Source organism: Schistocerca nitens, chromosome 6 (genome assembly GCF_023898315.1).
Source record: "Schistocerca nitens isolate TAMUIC-IGC-003100 chromosome 6, iqSchNite1.1, whole genome shotgun sequence".
NCBI classification, from domain to species: domain Eukaryota; kingdom Metazoa; phylum Arthropoda; class Insecta; order Orthoptera; family Acrididae; genus Schistocerca; species Schistocerca nitens.
In genome coordinates, this window is record NC_064619.1 from 712,593,424 (window position 1) to 712,613,761 (window position 20,338).

The following is a 20,338-nucleotide window of genomic DNA, read 5'->3' on the forward strand; positions in this document are numbered from 1 at the left end:
CCTGAGGGAAAAGTGGCATACTATCACAAGTTTATTCCCAGAGCAGCTACTATCACCCACCCTTCATATCTACTGCTTTGGAAAAGTGTTCCTGTTGTTTAGTGTGCACCCTCTAAGCCTGCTTTGGTGTGGCTTAAGGATAGTCTTCACACTGTAAAATGTCCTGCAAAATTTCAACCTGGCCACAGAGACATCCCAGTACAAGGTAGGGGTTGTCCTGGCCCATCACCATTCAGATGGCATTGAATCAACTGCCTTTGTGTTAAAAACACTCAGATTGGCCCAGTGACATTATTCTCAGGTGGGAAAAGAAGCTCTTGCTCTTGCTCTACGATTTAAAAAAATTTCATGTGTTGTTGTATGGTGCAAAAATTTCATTTAATTGTCGACCGTAAGCCCTTGGTTTCTCTGCTTAACCTATTGGTGTTCTTACTGGACAAAGTTGCTTATCATCTGCAGTGATAGACTTTATTCTTATCCTGGTACAATTTCGAAATCCATTTTTGTCCCACATCACAACATGCAAACATGGATGCTCTTTCCCTGCTCACCATGCACCCTGATCACTTGTCTGACCAGGAGGGACTGCTTGGTTTTCAACTAGATGCAGAGGTGAGGCACATGGTGAATGGCTCCCCATCACCAGTTCCCATACTGATCTGCTACAATGGAGGATCCAGTGCTCCGGGAGGTAATATGCAGTACACAACATAGGTTGTCCAACTATCTATTGGGCTGGGCATTGAACCCACTTTGGAATTTTATGAGTTGCACCACCACCTCTCCCTCTTGTAGACCAATGACCGTAGCAGTCTGGTCCCTTCAATCCCACAACCTCCCTCTTGGATGGCGTTATTTTCCCATCGATCAAAGGATTTACTCCCTGCATTGTTATTACAGCTGCTCTGTGGCAGGAGACCCTCTGTTTATTACACGAGGGTCAATGAGGGGCTCTTTCACACAAAACTGTCGGCGTGCTGCCATGTGCATCTGTCGGGCAGCAATCTAGAGGTGGAACACTTTGTTGTAGCCTGCTGCAAGTGTTTGGGTCAGCAGGCATTACCAAGCAATGCTTTTTTGCCATGGATGGCCACTACACAGCCCTAGGAAAAAATCCACTAACATTTTTCCAGTCCTTTTTAGACACTCCCTGGTTATTAGCAATTGATGCTTTTTCTCATTTTCCTTATGTTTTTCATCATTCGTCTGTGACAGCAGATGCATGTCAAGGTCCTGGTGAAGATATTCATCACAGAAGGCTTGCCTTGCATTACAGTTTCAGACAATGGTCCTGAGTTTGTGGCACAATCCTTCGAGTACCTGCGTACACACAATGGCATTTGCCACATCACAGTGCCATCTTTCCATCCGCAGTCGAATGGTGGGGCAGAATGCCTTGTCCAAACATCTAAGAAACAGATGTGTACATATGTAGAAAATTTCCCAGCCAATAAGGCCCTCACATTTATTTTTTAAGTTCTTACAGAGTGACACCAATTGGTGCCAGGAATCCCACTGAGCTCCTGCATAGCTGTCAGCCACAGACACTACTCAACCTCTTGCTGCCAGGCAGGCATGTCCCAATGGCACCAGTTTTGTCAACATCACAGTTGGCACACCACTCTATGCCAGGGTATTTGGACAGTGCCCACCCCAGATTCAAGTCCTCATCCACTGCCAGCACGGTCGCCTCATCCTCACAGTTCACGCCAAAGATCGACTCGATGTATGCTATCGGAACCAGCTGCTCCCTGAGATGGGCACAAGATCCCCTCCTCGGGCCCGATGGCCCATTCTTTGTCAGCCGTGGGCACTCTGGGTGTCGAATGGGCCTGGCTGTGCCCGTCTACCCTGACAGTGAGGGATTCGTCAGCACCGATGGCACAATTTGCTTCCTGACGCCAGTGCCTCTCACTGGGCTGAGCAGGTAACACTGTCAGTAGGGATGGAAGCTGGGTCTCTATCACCAGAAACTCTCCACTGCAGTCCATCATCATCACTTTGTGTGCAAGGTTCCCTTGTCATAGACTCTGACATCCATATGGCTCCTGCCCCCTGCTGCCGGTCCTGTGCACTTTCATTTGTACTCGCTGGTCCTGGCAGATCGGGAACTTCTTGTGCCTTTGTCTCCCGCCCCTGGCACCACTACAGATGCCACAGATGTCTCTTCAGTCACAGCATTATAGACAGTGACACCTGGTCTTACACCCCACAAGGAAGGAGACGTGTAGTAACTCACCAATGATTACACCTACTGTTCATAGCATACACATAAGTCAGGTCACTATGACAAATGGAGTGCACACTGGCATTCAAACAGTGTGCCCACAACTACATGAAGTGGCCCCTAGAAGCAGTTTAGTCAAGGACCGCTGTCACCAGGTCTGCTGTGCAGCACTACACAAGCGACACCTGATGTGGGTAGTGACTTTATGAAGGTCCGAGAAATTGTATCTCTTTTACAGCTTTGTTTCCTTGTGTTCCCAGTTAGAACACATACCATGTAACTTTTGTCAAGGATATGTATTACAAATACGAATTTGGCCATAAATAAATTCAGCTACTGTCACTGCTAATTCCTCAATGCAGAAACTACATATTAATTTTTTGCATTATAAATGGCCACTAATAAACTCAACTTTCACAGTCTGGCACTCTGCACTGTGATGTGGCATGGTACTAATGTTTTGTCTGGCGACCTCACCATTTGATGGAACATTGCTGTTCCACGACACAATGTATCTTTGACATCCAATACCAATCTGTCTTTAGAACAGTGAGTTGCAGACCGTGATCACACAATGTACACAAACAACATTTGTTGGCTGTTTGGAAACAGGGACCTACATGGTGCCCAGACTCGCGCATCTCACACTACAATCGCCTGCACCATTTTGAGGCTTCTCTTAATTTATTTCCTTTACTTTATTCCATTTTCGAACATTTGCTTTGCATTTCTTTGTCATTATAATTTTATGCTTAGCTACAGTTAAGAGTATTTGTTTCCTTTAACATCCATCTCTTATCCGAGAAAAATATAATTCCTCTACGCAAAATTGTTAGTGTGCACAATTATTTACTTGATATTTCTTGACAGCCACACATTTCACAAAACAAAGACAAATGTCTGCAGATTATGCCTTACAATATCACACAAAACAATTAAACAACATAGTTTTTGAGGGACACTCGAGTAACAAATACAATGGAGCCTGCTACTACTACTCCAAAACACTCTCCTTCATCATGGATTTCCACAGGAAGGCCCTATCCAAGTACCCATACAGCAGTTTTGTCTTTTACTGTGTTAATTTTGCATTTGTAAATGTTTCATTTTATTTATGAAAGCAGTTGTTTTTCTTCATCTTTCCTGTTTCATCTTTCTTCTGAGTTCATTAACCCTAGCAATATGAGTGCATTTTGCATAACATGTACTACCAAGAAGGGGTGGGGGATTGCTTTATGCTAAAAAAATTCATTAACTGTCATTGACACAACATACTTTTTAAAGGCATGTAGATGTGTAAGAAAGGTCCTGAATCTGAAAATTTGAATATGCCATTTGCTGTTGAAAGTCATGCTCACCACTAATCCTTAAATTTTTGGGTTAAGTTTTTCTGAAAAATTTGAAATAGTTGTGGAATCTGGTATAAGAAATCATTAAAAGCAATAAACATTTTTTTTTAAATTTTACAATATGAAGTAACAATATTATGAAAAGGAAAGTTGCTACTCACCATATAGCAGCGATGCTGAGTTGCATATAGCCAACTGAAGCCACACAGAGGCTGCAGTCATGTGTGAGTGAGTTGCGTTTGTGTTAGTGTGTGTGTGTGTGTGTGTGATCTATTTTCAACAAAGTCCTTGTTGACTGAAAGCTTTAATGTAACAGTCTTTTTGTTGTGCCTATATGCAACTCAGCATTTCCACTATATGGTGAGTAGCAATTTCCTTTCCCTAACAGTGTTACATTCCATCCTGGATTTTCCGTTGTTTGATTTAAAATATATAGAACATGGTTAGATTATGATACTGATATTGCGAGGTTAATGCTTTTTTTTTAAAAAAAAAAAAAATCTACGTCTCAGATCACTAAAGACTGCATCCAAACAAAAGAGATTCGCCCAATAACATGAACATCATACAAATTACGGTACTTACCTGCATTATAGAACCCACTGCCAACAATGCCTTTGCTGAAGATGGGTTATGTGCTAAAGCAGAACCCAACTTCTCAAACGCTTTCTGATACTCCCTAAGTTTCATGTAAAGTAAACCAAGAGTTGTAGCAAGGTCAGAATTTTCTGGGTATATGCTGAAAAACAATTAACAATTTTTTGGCACATTAATTATATTGTTACAAGCAATGACAAAACATGTTTGCCAAGATTAAACATCACAGTTACAAAACATACTGAGGGTTTCTGAAATCTAAGTATCGATAACAGAATTCCCCATGACACTGTTTAATGAAAATTTTAATACAGGCACTCAGAAAACATAAATCACAACACTTAGATCTTGACTGAAATCATTATAAATGAAATAAATAACATTGGTGCTGGTCCTCTGTACTTTTCTGCCCTTCTCATTAGAAAATTCAGTCATTTGTAATGGCATCTGAGAGGCTAGATAATAAAAGTACTGTACTCATATCTGCAAAACATTAGTATGTCACTAAGAACTCCTTCACAGCTAAATCCACTCACTTCCAGATATTCCAACTGCAGCATTAACTTTTAGGCAATTTATTTCATAATTGCATCGCCATCTGGTCCCAAGCTCAGAATGTGAAATGAGGAGGATTACCTAGGCTGGCATACAACTGCGTGTCAGACAGCAGTAAATAGACTACCCCCAGAATTTAATGTTCATAAAACTATATTTTATGTCATGGTGTCAGTTTCAAGCAGTAATTTTTATTTTCAGCTGTCTGTCACTATTATTTACAACACTGTAGGAAAAGACAGACTGCTACCTACTGTAAAGAAAAACATTAAGTTGCACACACACACACACACACACACAAACAAACAAACAACAACAACAACAACACACATATCATTATACATGCTAGCAAGCATACATAACCACCAACTCCAGCATCTCGGGCCGAGATATGCATGAGATGTGCTTGCTTGTGAGCATGAATGGTGTGATATTTCTCTTTTATTGATGAAGGCTGTGACCGAAAACTTTATGTAAGTGTCTTTTAATTGTGCCTATCTGCAATTTACATGTCTTCTGTACAAAAAGAAGCAATCTGTCTTTTCCTGCATTGTTGATATTCCCACCTGGAGTTTCCATTGTTTGATTTTGACATTATTATTTTCATCTGTTACACTGTCAGAATGAATGAGGGGGTGTTAATAATTAATGAATGAGCCCATGAATCAAATTATGTAATCATGTAGTCAGTCACATATAAGGCATGAAATGCTTAATGTAAAATAGCCAGTTTAGCTATTTTGAAAACTAAATATTTATTTCTGTACTTAATATAAGTAAAGAGGGGTTTGTTTGAGTTTCTTTGCTTTTTGAAAAATACATATTATGGCATATGACTACATTAAATTTGATGTTGAGGATTGATCAAGGAGGGAATTTTGCATGTTGTTCAAGAATAGCTACAAAGCTGATTGGCTACAGCCAATTGGAGAGGAGAACGAATGTGCATTTTGGAAGCAGGAGACATTTGAATATGCTAGAAGTACAGATTCAGCTTAAGTAACATGACAACATACTTCTCAGTGCTCTAGTTGTTTTGCATTAAATATCCTAATATGAATTTTGCTGAGAAACTGAGTAGTTCAGAAACTAAGATCTGCTGTAAATGATGTTTCTAGAAGTTTTGGTACTTATAGTGCAAATTGTAATTTCTTCCAGTGAGCTAACATCCAGCATGGCATACTGTGTGTGTGTGTGTGTGTGTGTGTGTGTGTGTGTGTGTTGTCTTCAGTCCAAAGAGTGGTTTGATGCAGCTCTCCATGCTACTCTATCCTGTGCAAGCCTCTTCATCTCCGAGTAACTACTGCAACCTACATTCTTATGAATCTGCTTACTATATTCATCTCTTGGTATCCCTCCATGATTTTTACTCCCCCCCCCCTCCCCCAGCCCTCCAGTACTATACTGGTGATCCCTTGATGCCTCAGAATGTGTAATGCCAAACGATCCCCCTCTTCTAAACAGGGCGTGCAACAAATTTCTCTTCTCCCAAATTCTAATTAGTACCTCCTCATCAGTTATATATCTACCCATCTAATCTTCAGCATTCTTCTGTAGCACCACATTTTAAACGCTTCTATTCTCTTCTTGTCTAAGCTATTGTCTCTGACAAAATAATGTCAGCAGCAAACCACAAAGTTTTTATTTCTTCTTCTTGGACTTTAGTTCCCACTCCAAATTTTTCTTTTGTTTCCTTTACTGCTTGCCCAATAAACAGACTGAATAACATCAGGAATAGGTTATAACCCTGACTCACTCCATTCTCAACCACTGCTTCCCTTTCATGCCCCTCGACTGTTATAACTGCCATCTTGTTTCTGTACAAATTATAAACAGGATTTTTCTCCCTGTATTTTAACCCTGCCACCTTTAGAATTTGGAAGGGAGTACTCCAGTCAACATTGTAACAAGGTTTTTCTAAGCCTACGACTTCTATAAGCATAGGTTTTTCTTTTCTTAACCTAATTTCTATGAGAAGTTGTAAGGTCAGTATTGTATCATGTGTTCCTACATTTACCTTGAACCCAAACTGATCTTCCCTGAGGTTGGCTTGAACCAGTTTTTCGATCCTTCTGTCATGGACTCATGTTAGTATTTTACAACAGTGAGTTATTGAACTGATAGTTTGGCCATTTTCACACCTGTCAGCTCCCACTTGCTTTTAAACTGGAATTATTATACTCTTCTTGAAGTCCGAGAGTATTTCATCTTTCTCATACATCTTGCTCACCAGATGGAAGAGTTTTGTTATGGCTTGCTCTTCCAAGGCAATCAGTACCTCTAACGGAATGGTGTCTATGACTGGGGCCTTGTTTCAACTTAAGTCTTTCAGTGCTTTGTCAAATTCTTCACGCAGTATCATATCTCCCTTCTCATTTTCATCTACATCCTCTTCCATTTTCATAATTTCATAATATTGTCCTCAAGTACATCTCCCTTGTGTAGACTCTCTATATACTCCTTTCAACTTTCTGTTTTCCCTTCTTTGCTTAGGACCAGTTATCTGCTTAAGCTCTTGATATTCATACAGGTGGTTCTCTTTTCTCAAAGGTCTCTTTAGTTTTTCTGTAGGTAACACCTATTTTACCCCTAGTGATATATGCTTCTACATCCTTACATTTGTCCTCTAGCCATTCCTGCTTAGCCATTTTGCACTTCCTGTCAATCTCATTTGTTACACGTTTGTATTCCCTTCTGCCTGATTCATTTTTGCATTTTCACATCTTCTCCTTTCACCAATTAAATTCAATATCTCTTCTGTTACCCAAGGATTTCTACTAGCCACCTTCTTTTTACCTATTTGATCCTCTGCTGCCTTCACTATTTCTTCTCTCAAAGCTACCCATTCTTCTTCTACTGTGTTCCTTTCCCTTGTTCTTGTAAATCATTCCCTAATGTTCCCTCTGAAACTCTCTGGTTCTTTCAGTTTATCCAGGTCCCATTTCCTTAAAACCCTGCCTTTTTGCAGTTCCTTCAGTTTTAATCTGCAGTTCATAAATTGTGGTCCGAGTCCACATCTGCCCCTGGAAATGTCTTATAATTTAAAACCTGGTTCCGAAATCTGTCTTACCATTATATAATCAATCTGGTGTCTCCAGGTCTCTTCCACATATACAACCTTCTTTCATGATTCTTAAACAAAGTTTTAGCTATGATTAAATTATGTTCTATGCAAAATTCTACCAGGTAGCATCCTCTTTCATTCCTTTCCCACAGTCCATATTCACCTACTACTTTTCCTTCTCTTCCTTTTCCTACTATGAAATTTCAGGAAAAGGAATAAGATCACTGATCACTGTAGTATTGTCTGCCACAGACACCAAGCTGAGTGTCTCAATTTGTAAAACATAAGTTGGCACCAGACATTCCTATTACCACCATTACAGGCAGCTGTGCAGCAACCATGGCTGCCAACCAATGGTCTCTCGAAGGACTCGTCTTCCTTGGCCATTGCAGGCAGCACCATAATAAAAATGAATAAGAGGCCATCACAAGCTATCATCAGTCCCCTTCAGCATGATGTCTACTATGTATGTGAGTACTCAGCCTCTCTCTTAGTGATTAGTGCATTATGGTTTGGCTATGGACCTGGAATCTTCTAGATACTCAGTTTCGATCTGTCTGCATTTGTGGATCTGTCTGCATTTGTGTTCAGCAACTCCTTGAGTTAAGTAAATGATTTTTACTTATCATATTTTACGGACCAAAAGATGCACTTTTTTCTTTAGAAAATTGCCACCAAAATTCAGGTGAATCTTATGCTTGAAATTAATATAAAAATGTCCAGTGTTTCATGTAAAATTCCTGTCAGTCTTACAAGGGCCATATACTCGATGCCACAGGAAACCTATCTCAATCTGGCAACATTGGATTCAACTGACAGCAACAGTAAACCAATGTCATCAACACAAGTTGCAAGGATTCACAAGCTTGCTAACACTATCTCCTCCCGCCCCGCTGTCACAAACCCAGAACACTGTCTACCCTATAATGCGTCATTGCAGTCTACAGTGCCAGTGAATTTGAATTGAAAGTGATTTGTGTTATCGGTAACACTACAATATTTTTGTTAGTAGATAGTTTTGTAATGGAAAAAAAAATAAAAGGTATTCATATGATGCAGGCTATAAATTGAAAGTAATAGCATATGCAGAAGAACTTGGAAACAGATCAGCTGAGGGACAATTTGGTCCTCCACCAACAGGAAAAACTATTCACAATTTGGCAGGCTAGGAAAAAAAAAAAAAAGAAGAAGAAGAAGAAGAGAAAAGGAGGAAGACTAGATGTACAAATAGAGGACTGAATGCAAAATGGCCAAAACTAGGTGACATATTGACATGGATTCAAGGACTCTGTCTATATGGCATTGGAATTAATACAGAAATGATTTAAATACATGCTTATAAGCTAGCACCATAATGGAACTTAACAGACTGTAATCATGGAGTTGGTTGGTGTTACAGTTTTATGAAGTGTCATGGACTTAGCTTGTGAACAAAAACCCAAATATCTCAGAAAATGCCACAAGAGTATGAAGAGAAAATATTATCTTTCCATCTCTTTATCATTCAACATCGAAAGACAACCAGTTATGGAACTAAGCCAAACAGCGAAGGTGGACGAAACTCCTCTGACGTTTGATGTGACTATGTAGACTTTCCCATTGTATTTTTTTTTTTTTTTTTTTTTTTTTTGTCATCAGTCTACTGACTTTGATGCGGCCCGCCACGAATTCCTTTCCTGTGCTAACCTCTTCATCTCAGAGTAGCACTTGCAACCTATGTCCTCAATTATTTGCTTGATGTATTCCAATCTCTGTATTCCTCTACAGCTCCCTCTAAAACCATGGAAGTTATTCCCTCATGTCTTAGCAGATGTCCTATCATCCTGTCCCTTCTCCTTATCAGTGTTTTCCACATATTCCTTTCCTCTCCGATTCTGCATAGAACCTCCTCATTCCCTACCTTATCAGTCCACCTAATTTTCAACATTCGTCTATAGCACCACATCTCAAATGCTTCTATTCTCTTCTGTTCCGGTTTTCCCACAGTCCATGTTTCACTACCATACAATGCTGTACTCCAGACGTACATCCTCAGAAATTTCTTCCTCAAATTAAGGCCGGTATTTGATATTAGTAGACTTCTCTTGGCCAGAAATGCCTTTTTTGCCATAGCAAGTCTGCTTTTGATGTCCTCCTTGCTCCGTCTGTCATTGGTTATTTTACTGCCTAGGTAGCAGAATTCCTTAAGTTCATTGACTTCGTGACCATCAATCCTGATGTTAAGTTTCTCGCTGCTCTCATTTCTACTACTTCTCATTACCTTCGTCTTTCTCCGATTTACTCTCAAACCATACTGTGTACTCATTAGACTGTTCATTCCGTTCAGCAGATCATTTAATTCTTCTTCACTTTCACTCAGGATAGCAATGTCATCAGCGAATCGTATCATTGATATCCTTTCACCTTGTATTTTAATTCCACTCCTGAACCTTTCTTTTATTTCCATCATTGCTTCCTCGATGTACAGATTGAAGAGTAGGGGCGAAAGGCTACAGCCTTGTCTTACACCCTTCTTAATACGAGCACTTCGTTCTTGATCGTCCACTCTTATTATTCCCTCTTGGTTGTAGTACATATTGTATATGACCCGTCTCTCCCTATAGCTTACCCCTACTTTTTTCAGAATCTCAAACAGCTTGCACCATTTTATATTGTCGAATGTTTTTTCCAGGTCGACAAACCCTATGAACGTGTCTTGATTTTTCTTTAGCCTTGCTTCCATTATTAGCCGTAACGTCAGAATCGCCTCTCTCGTCTCTTTACTTTTCCTAAAGCCGAACTGATCCGTCACCTAGCGCATTCTCAATTTTTTTTTCCATTATTCTGTATATTATTCTTGTAAGCAGCTTTGATGCAAGAGCTGTTAAGCTGATTGTGCAATAATTCTCGCACTTGTCAGCCCTTGCCGTCTTCGGAATTGTGTGGATGATGCTTTTCCGAAAGTCAGATGGTATGTCGCCAGACTCATATATTCTACACACCAACGTGAATAGTCATTTTGTTGCCACTTCCTCAATGATTTTAGAAATTCTGATGGAATGTTATCTATCCCTTCTCCAAAGCTCTTTTAAATTCCGATTCTAATACTGCATCCCCTATCTCTTCTAAATCGACTCCTGTTTCTTCTTCTATCACACCAGACAAATCTTCACCCTCATAGAGGCTTTCAATGTATTCTTTCCACCTTTCTGTTCTCTTCTCTGCATTTAACAGTGGAATTCCCGTTGCACTCTTAATGTTACCATCGTTGCTTTTAATGTCACCAAAGGTTGTTTTGACTTTCCTGTATGCTGAGTCTGTCCTTCCGACAATCATATCTTTTTCGATGTCTTCACATTTTTCCTGCAGCCATTTCGTCTTAGCTTCCCTGCACTTCCTATTTATTCCATTCCTCAGCGACATGTATTTCTGTATTCCGGATTTTCCCGGAACATGTTTGTACTTCCTCCTTTCATCAATCAACTGAAGTATTTCTTCTGTTACCCATGGTTTCTTCGCAGCTACCTTCTTTGTACCTATGTTTTCCTTCCCAACTTCTGCGATGGCCCTTTTTAGAAATGTCCATTCCTCTTCAACTGTACTGCCTACTGCGCTATTCCTTATTGCTGTATCTATAGCATTAGAGAACTTCAAACGTATCTCGTCATTCCTTAGTACTTCCGTATCCCACTTCTTTGCGTATTGATTCTTCCTGACTAATGTCTTGAACTTCAGCCTACTCTTCATCACTACTATATTGTGATCTGAGTCTATATCTGCTCCTGGATATGCCTTACAATCCAGTATCTGATTTCGGAATCTCTGTCTGACCATGATGTAATCTAACTGAAATCTTCCCGTATCTCCCGGCCTTTTCCAAGTATACCTCCTCCTCTTGTGATTTTTGAACAGGGTATTCGCTATTACTAGCTGAAACTTGTTACAGAACTCAATTAGTCTTTCTCCTCTTTCATTCCTTGTCCCAAGCCCATATTCTCCTGTAACCTTTTCTTCTACTCCTTCCCCTACAACTGCATTCCAGTCACCCATGACTATTAGATTTTCGTCCCCCTTTACATACTGCATTACCCTTTCAATATCCTCACACACTCTCTCTATCTGTTCATCTTCAGCTTGCGACGTCGGCATGTATACCTGAACTATCGTTGTCGGTGTTGGTCTGCTGTCGATTCTGATTAGAACAACCTGGTCACTGAACTGTTCACAGTAACACACTCTCTGCCCTACCTTCCTACTCATAATGAATCCTACACTTGTTATACGATTTTCTGCTTCTGTTGATATTACCCGATACTCATCTGACCAGAAATCCTTGTCTTCCTTCCACTTCACTTCACTGACCCCTACTACATCTACATTGATCAGATTCAAGTGTGTTTACTTGTATTTTCACTAAACTGCGACAGATTGATGCACAACCTTGCATAATGTTTTATCTGAGAGTTCAAATGAACTAATCATTGATAATGCATAAGACATTATTTAGTTGGTAGAACATAGTCCTTCAACAAGCATGTGCAGAATTTCTACACATATAAAAGAATATAGTGGACATTATGTATGTGGGGTGTCCACCCATATCATTTTCAGTGTATTCAGTACCTTTGACAGTGAGAAGGTATACAACTGGAATTTTGTCACTGGCTAGTTGCAAATGGTTGAATAGCCCAATTAATACTGTTTGCTCTTTCATCCATGATGGTATCAATTACACTCTAACTCAAATCTGTGGTCCGAAAAAAACTCAAATGCTTTTGGGTACACATTTTCTGCGAACACTTCTCTGTAAATGTGTTATGTGTGATGATAAGCAACCTGTAGATTGGACTTGATGTGTTACCTCATCACCTTACAGGGTCCTGTTACCCAGACTTACTTGAAAATGGGCTTCCATCGTTATTGGAAGATGACATTGCGTCAACTGCTGGGGGGTGATCTGACGTGTTTCATTATTCTGAAATGTCAGAGATGACGAGATTGGTTGTTACAAGCGATCTTGGTGTACCTGGTATTCTAGAATAATATACTTATTGGAAGGAGTTCATTCAACTGGGAGGATGGGTATGTTCTTCCAGCATATAGGTCTCTGTATGTTCTAGTTTTAAGGTGACAGATCATGTAAACCTAACATTCCCCGGAAGATTAATTGTCAGTAATGGTCACTTCTCTTGAAGACCAAGGTCCCTGGAGTTCACCCCTTTACAGTTTTTGTCGTGTCATCAAATGACACCACTCGTGCACTGGCTGTCAGATGCTTGCCAGCATAAACAATAATATCTGTGGACACTGAGTGGTGGTGCCAGCATGGCAGTATATGCAAATCTGGTGCCACACTTCCCCTCTCTGGGAAGACTACACTACACAATGCCCTCTCCAGCACTCACATAACGGACGTCAACAGCAGTGCTCAGAGGTGAGTTCGTCAGTGCAGATCGTCTCCTCAGTTCGACAGCTCGGCTTCACTGGACAGAGGCTGTCGATGTCATAGCTAGTTAGGTCCACAAGAACCAGAGCAGCTAGAAAGATAGTTTAGTACTTAGCTGACAAAAGACTTTATTCAGAGACTGGAAATGCATGTTGTGTTCCACATGACTGCTTCTCAAAAGATAAGTAAATGTGTTTGATTACTGTAATAATATTATGAAAAGGATAGTTGTTACTCACCATATAGCGGAGATGCTGAGTCGCAGAAATGCACAACAAAAAGACTGTCAGAATGTTAGTTTTCAGCCAACAAGGCCTTTGTCAAAATTAGACAAAAAACACACACACTTATGCAAACACAACTTACACACATATGACCACAGTCTCAGGCAGCTGCAGCCATGGAGCCAGACTGCAAGCAGCAGTGCATTATGGGAGAGGCAATTGTGTAGGAGCAAGGAAGGCTGGGAAGGGGAGGGGGAGAGATGGCTGGGTAGAGGTGGGGAACAGCAAAGTGCTGCTGGGAGCGTGCAGGGATGAGTTGGAGACTAGGGCAGCTAAATGCAATTGGGAGGTTAGATGGTGAGTTGGGGAGGGGGGGGGGGGGCGTAGTGGAAAAGAAGAGAAGTAAAAAGACTGGGTGCATTGATGGAATAGAGAGCTGTGTAGCACTGGAGAGGGAACAGGGAAGGGGGCTAGATGGGTAAGAACAATGGCTAACGAAGACTGAGGCCAGGAGGGTTACAGGAACACAGGATATACCACAGGGAGAGTTCTCATGTGTGCAATTCAGAAAAGTGGTCCTGGTGGGAAGGATTCAGATGGCACAGGCTGTGAAGAAGTCACTGAAATGAAGGTCATGTTGGGCGGTGTGCTCAGCAACAGGGTGGTACAGTTGTTTCTTGGTCACAGCTTGTCAGTGGCCATTCACGCAGACAGATAGCTTGTTGGTTGTCATGCCCACATAGGGTGCAGCACGATGGTTGCAGCTTAGCTTGTAGATCACATGACTGGTTTCACAGGTAGCCCAGACTTTGATGGGATAGGTAATGTTTGTGACACGACTGGAATAGGTGGTGGTGGGAGGATGTATGGAACAGGTCTTGCACCTAGGTCTATTACAGGGATATGAGCCATGAGGCAAGGGTTTGGGAGCAGGGGTTGTGTAGGGATGGACGAGGACATTGTGTAGGTTCGGCAGGCGGTGGAATACCACTGTGGCAGGGGTGGGAAGGATAGTGGGTAAGACATTTCTCATTTCAGGGCACAACAAGAAATAGTCAAAACCCTGGTGGGGAATGTAATTCAGTTGCTCCAGACCTGGGTGGTACCGAGTCACAAGGGGAATGCTCCTCTGTAGCCAAATGGTGGGACTTTGGGAGGTGTTGGCTAACTGGAAAGCTAATGCACGGAAGATTGTAGAAGGTTGGGAGGATAATTACAATCTGTAAAGACCTCAGTGAGACCCTTGATTTATTTAGAGAGGGACTGCTTGTTACTACAGATGCGATGGCCATGGGTGTGTAGGCTGTATGGAGTGGGAGGCAGCTGTCAAAGTGGAGAGACTGCTGGTAGTTGGTAGGTTTGATATGGACAGAGATACCGATATAGCCATCTTTGAGATGGGGATAAACATTGAGGAAGGTGACTTCGTGGATTGAGTAGGACCAGGTGAAATGAATGGGGAATAAGAGGTTGAGGTTCTGGAGGAATGTAGATAGGGCATCCTTACCCTCATCCAGATGCTGGATGTTTAGGAAAGATTCCTCTAGATGGCCATGAATAGGTTGGCACAAGATGGTGCCATATGGGAGCCCAAGGTCATACCCCAGATTTGTTTGTAGGTAGTGTCTTCAAAGGAGAGGTAATTGTGGGTGAGAATATAGTTGGTCATGGTGACTACAAAGGAGCTGGTGAGTGGTGAGTTTTGAATTCATCAGGCGTTTGGAAAAGTAGAGTTCAATAGTTGTAAGGCCATTGGCATTAGGAGTGTTAGTGTAAATGGAGGCCTCACAATAGTCATGATGAGGGCACCGTGTGGTAAAGGAACAGAAACTGTGGAGAGTTGGAGGAGGAAATGGTTGATATCTTTTATATAGCAAGATAGGTTGTGGATAATAGGCCGAAGGTGTTGTCTACAAGAGCAGAGATTCTCTCAGTGGGGGCACAGTGACTGGCCATAATGGGATGTCCCGGACGGCTGGGTTTATAGACTTTAGGAAGCATGTAGGAGGTAAGCAGGGAATAGCAGGGGTGAGGAGAGAGATGGACTCTGGGGAGAGGTTCTGGGATTGGCCTAAGGATTTGAGGAGAGACTGGAGATCCTGCTGGATTTCTGGGATGGGATCACTGTGGCAGGGATTGTAGGTGGATGAATCTGACAGGTGATGAAGTCCTTCTGCCAGGAAATCCTTGTGGTCGAATCACCAGTGGTGGAGCCTTTGTCATCAGGTAGGATTATAAGGTCAGGATCAGTTTTTAGGTGGTGGATTGTGGTTCTTTTTGTGGATGTAAGTTTAGTTTGCATGTTGAGGAATTTGGGGGATTGAATTGATTACTCAGTTATAGCACCATCTACTTATACTGATCAGCCAGAACATTACGACCACCAACCTACTAGCGACATAAACCCACCCAGGTGATAGCAGCACCATCTGGCGAGGAATGAATGCTAGTCAGACACACGCACAGTGCACGTAATACCAGTGAGCATGCTGTCTGTGTGTAGAAAGGGGAAAGCACGCAATCTACCTGAGTTTGACCGAGGACAGATTGTGATGGCCTAGAGGCTTGGCAGAGCATTTCTGGAACTGTAGGACTTGTCAGGTGTCCGAGGAATGCTGTGGTGAGTGTCTTAATTAGTACAAACCACCACCTCATAAGTTAGTTAGTTTGTTTGTTTCATGTTCGATGGACTATTTGTAAGGTGAATTGTAATGCTGTAGAACAAGTCAGTTTACACTCACATTACACATTCATTTGCAGATATGGCTACATGCTTACTATTTACAAGATTTTTTAAGATACAGATGTTCATTAGTAATTTATACCCACCAAATTTTACATGTTTACCATTGTCTCTGTATCATACTTAGTTATAAACAACAAGAAATGCTTACCTGCATGCTGCATTATATACATTAACTGCAGCACCAATATCATTCTCAAGCAGGTATATTTTTGCAAGTGCTACGTAGGAACATTCTTGGTGGCTCAAATCAATGGCCTTTGAAATGCAATCTTTTGCTTTAACCCTTTCATTTAGGTGCAGGAGACACATGCCTCCATGAAACATAAGAATTAAGGTTGTTGCTATTCTACACATTACTTTCTATGACAGATTAAATAAAACATGTCTTTTAAACAGTAATATCTTGCCAGCAGAACATGTTTAAAAATAAACAAATAAAATGGAAAAAATTGAATAAATCCATCTTCTGCAAAGAACACAGTGTAGAACTAGTCTCACAAGTCACACATTCAACTGGAAAAGCAAAACTCATACAAAAAATCCACCAAAATACACAAACACAAACTTATAAAATAGAATGATTTAGTAAATTTAAATCATCATCATCATCATTTAAGACTGACTATGCCTTTCAGCGTTCAGTCTGGAGCATAGTCCCCCTTGTAAAATTCCTCCAGTGCTAACATTGGTGCCTCTTCTGACGTTAAGCCTATTACTTCAAAATCATTCTTAACCGAATCCAGGTACCTTCTCCTTGGTCTACCCCAACTCCTCCTACCCTCTATTGCTGAACCCATGAGTCTCTTGGGTAACCTTGCTTCTCCTATGCGTGTAACATGACCCCACCATCTAAGCCTGTTCGCCCTGACTGCTACATCTATAGAGTTCATTCCCAGCTTTTCTTTGATTTCCTTTGTGGACACCCTCCTGCCATTGTTCCCATCTACTAGCACCTGCAATCATCCTAGCTACTTTCATATCCGTAACCTCAACCTTGTTGATAAGGTAACCTGAATCCACCCAGCTTTCACTCCCATACAAGAAAGTTGGTCGAAAGATTGAACGGTGCACAGATAACTTAGTCTTGGTACTGACTTCCTTCTTACAGAAGAGAGTAGATCGTAGCTGAGTGCTCACTGCATTAGCTTTGCTACACCTCGCTTCCAGTTCTTTCACTATATTGCCATCCTGTGAGAATATGCATCCTAAGTACTTGAAACCGTCCACCTGTTCTAGCTTTGTTCCTCCTATTTGGCACTCAATCCGTTTATATCTCTTTCCCACTGACATTACTTTCATTTTGGAGATGCTAATCTTCATACCATAGTCCTTACATTTCTGATCTAGCTCTGAAATATTACTTTGCAAACTTTCAATCGAATCTACCATCACAACTAAGTCATCCGCATATGCGAGACTGCTTATTTTGTGTTCACATATCTTAATCTCACCCAGCCAGTCTATTGTTTTCAACATATGATCCATAAATAATATGAACAACAGTGGGGACAGGTTGCAGCCTTTTCTTACCCCTCAAACTACTCTGAACCATGAACTCAATTTACCGTCAACTCTAATTGCTGCCTGACTATCTATGTAAAGACCTTTTATTGCTTGCAAAAGTTTGCCTCCTATTCCATAATCTCGTAGAACAGACAATAACTTCCTCCTAGGAACCCGGTCATATGCCTTTTCTAGATCTATAAAGCATACATACAATTCCCTGTTCCACACGTAACACGTCTCCATTATTTGCCATAAGCTAAAGATCTGGTCCTGACAACCTCTAAGAGGCCTAAACCCACACCGATTTTCATCCAATTTGTCCTCAACTAATACTCACATTTTCCTTTCAACAATACCTGGGAAGATTTTACCCACACTGCTGATTAAAGAGATACCTCTATAGTTGTTACAATCTTTTCTGTTTCCATGTTTAAGGATTGGTGTGATTACTGCTTTCGTCCAATCTCATGGAAGCTGTTCCAACTCCCATGCCATTTCAGTTATCCTGTGTAGCCATTTAAAACCTGACATTCCACTGTATTTGATGAGTTCTGACTTAATTTCATCCCCCCCAGCCGCTTTATTGCACTGCCATCTATTGACCATTTTCTCCACTTCCTCAAATGTGATCCTATTTCCATCATCATTCCTATCCCACTGTACATCAAAATCTGAAACATTACTGATCGTATTTTCACCTACATTGAGCAACTCTTCAAAATATTCCCTCCATCTGCCCAAGGCATCAACAGGATTCACCAGCAGTTTTCCTGACCTGTCCAAAATACTTGTCATTTCCTTCTTACCTCCCTTTCGAAGACTGCTAATTACACTCCAGAATGGTTTTCCAGCAGCTTGACCCAAAGTCTCCAACCTGTTTCCAAAGTCTTCCCAAGATTTCTTCTTGGATGCTACAATTATCTGTTTGGCTTTGTTTCTTTCTTCAACATAACTTTCTCTGTCTACCTGACTTCTAGTATGTAGCCATTTTTGATACGCCTTCTTTTTCCTTTTATGGGCTGCCTTGGCTGTGTCATTCCACTAAGCTGTTTGCTTCATCCTACCTTTACACACTACTGTTCCAAGACATTCTTTAGCCACTTCTAGTACTGTGTCCCTGTACCTTGTCCGTTCCTTTTCCAATGACTGTAATTGACTACATTCAACTAACTGGTACCTTTCTGAGATCACTGTTATGTACTTGTGCCCGATTTCTTTGTCCTGAAGTTTCTCCACTCTTATCCTCCTACATAAGGACCTGACCTCCTGCACTTTCGGCCTCACAGTACCAATTTCACTGCAGATTAAATAGTGATCAGTGTCATCAAAGAATCCCCTGAATACACGTGTGTCCCTCACAGCCTTCCTGAATTCCTGATTTGTTATTATATAGTCAATGACAGATCTGGTTCCCCTGCCTTCCAAAGTATACCGGTGACTGTTCTTATGTTTAAAAAAGGAGTATGTGATTACTAAGCCCATACCGGCACAGAAATCCAAGAGTTGTTTCCCGTTCCTGTTGGCCTCCATATCCTCTCCAAATTTACCCATAACCTTTTCATACCCTTCTGTTCGATTTCTAATCCTGCCATTAAAATCACCCATGAGCAGAACACTGTCCTTGTCCTTTACTCTAACAACTACGTCACTGAGTGCATCATAAAAACTATCCATCTTATCTTGATCTGTCCCTTCACAATGCAAATATACTGACACAATCCTAATTTTCTTGCTAGACACTGTCAAACCTATCCACATCAGTCATTCGTTTACATACCTTATTACAACTATGCTGGGTTCCATTTCTTTCCTGATGTAAAGCCCTACACCACATTGTGCTATTCCTGCTTTGACTCCTGACAGGTAGACCTTGTATTCTCCCACTTCCTCTTCTTTCTCACCCCTTACCCGTATGTCACTAACAGCTAAAACGTCCAACCCCATCTTACTTGCAGCCTCTGCCAGCTCTACCTTCTTCCCAGAGTAACCCCCATTGATATTAATAGCTCCCCATCTCGTTACCATTCGTTTGCCGAGTCGTATCTTAGGAGTCCCTGGTTTGTCAGTTAGAGGTGGAACTCTGTCGTCTCCAAAGGTCCAAGGTATTTTGTTCTGATTGTTGCCAGCATCGTATTTAAAGTACCAGGGAAGCAGGTTGCTAGCCTTACTTGCCCCGGGTCCCATTGAGTTTTACCCCTAAAGGTTGAGGGACTAACCGGTGGATCTTTGCCGTCTGAGCACAAAGGTGACCACCACTCAGAATACGTCCGAGATGCCCAGCCTTATTCCAAAGTAACGGGTATCCCAACTGTCAGGACCACTTACTTGGCCACTCATACGTTGCCCATGGTTCATGAACTAGGACATGACAACAGGAACCCACACCACGAACCACAGTATTGACGTAACAGTTCGAATAGAAGAGACCATGTGTGTGATCGCGAATGTGAAACTCTGTCCTCGGCGGCGGTGGATTGAGAACACACTCACTGTTGTATGAAGCATTTATATGGCTGAAATCACCTTCTGGGGTGGGTGAACAAGTTGCAGGTGCGGTCGAGTAGTGAACGGCCGGGTGGTAAGCGTATGTAGTGTCGGCGAGTTGTTGACAAGATGTGGGTGCGGTAGCCGTGGCAGGATTGTAT

General features: G+C 41.4%; 1 pseudogene; it reads right to left on the minus strand.

Annotated features, from left to right (window-relative positions):
* LOC126263050 (Bardet-Biedl syndrome 4 protein-like) overlaps positions 1-20,338 on the minus strand; it is a 102,647-nt pseudogene that overhangs the window by 76,491 nt on the left and 5,818 nt on the right.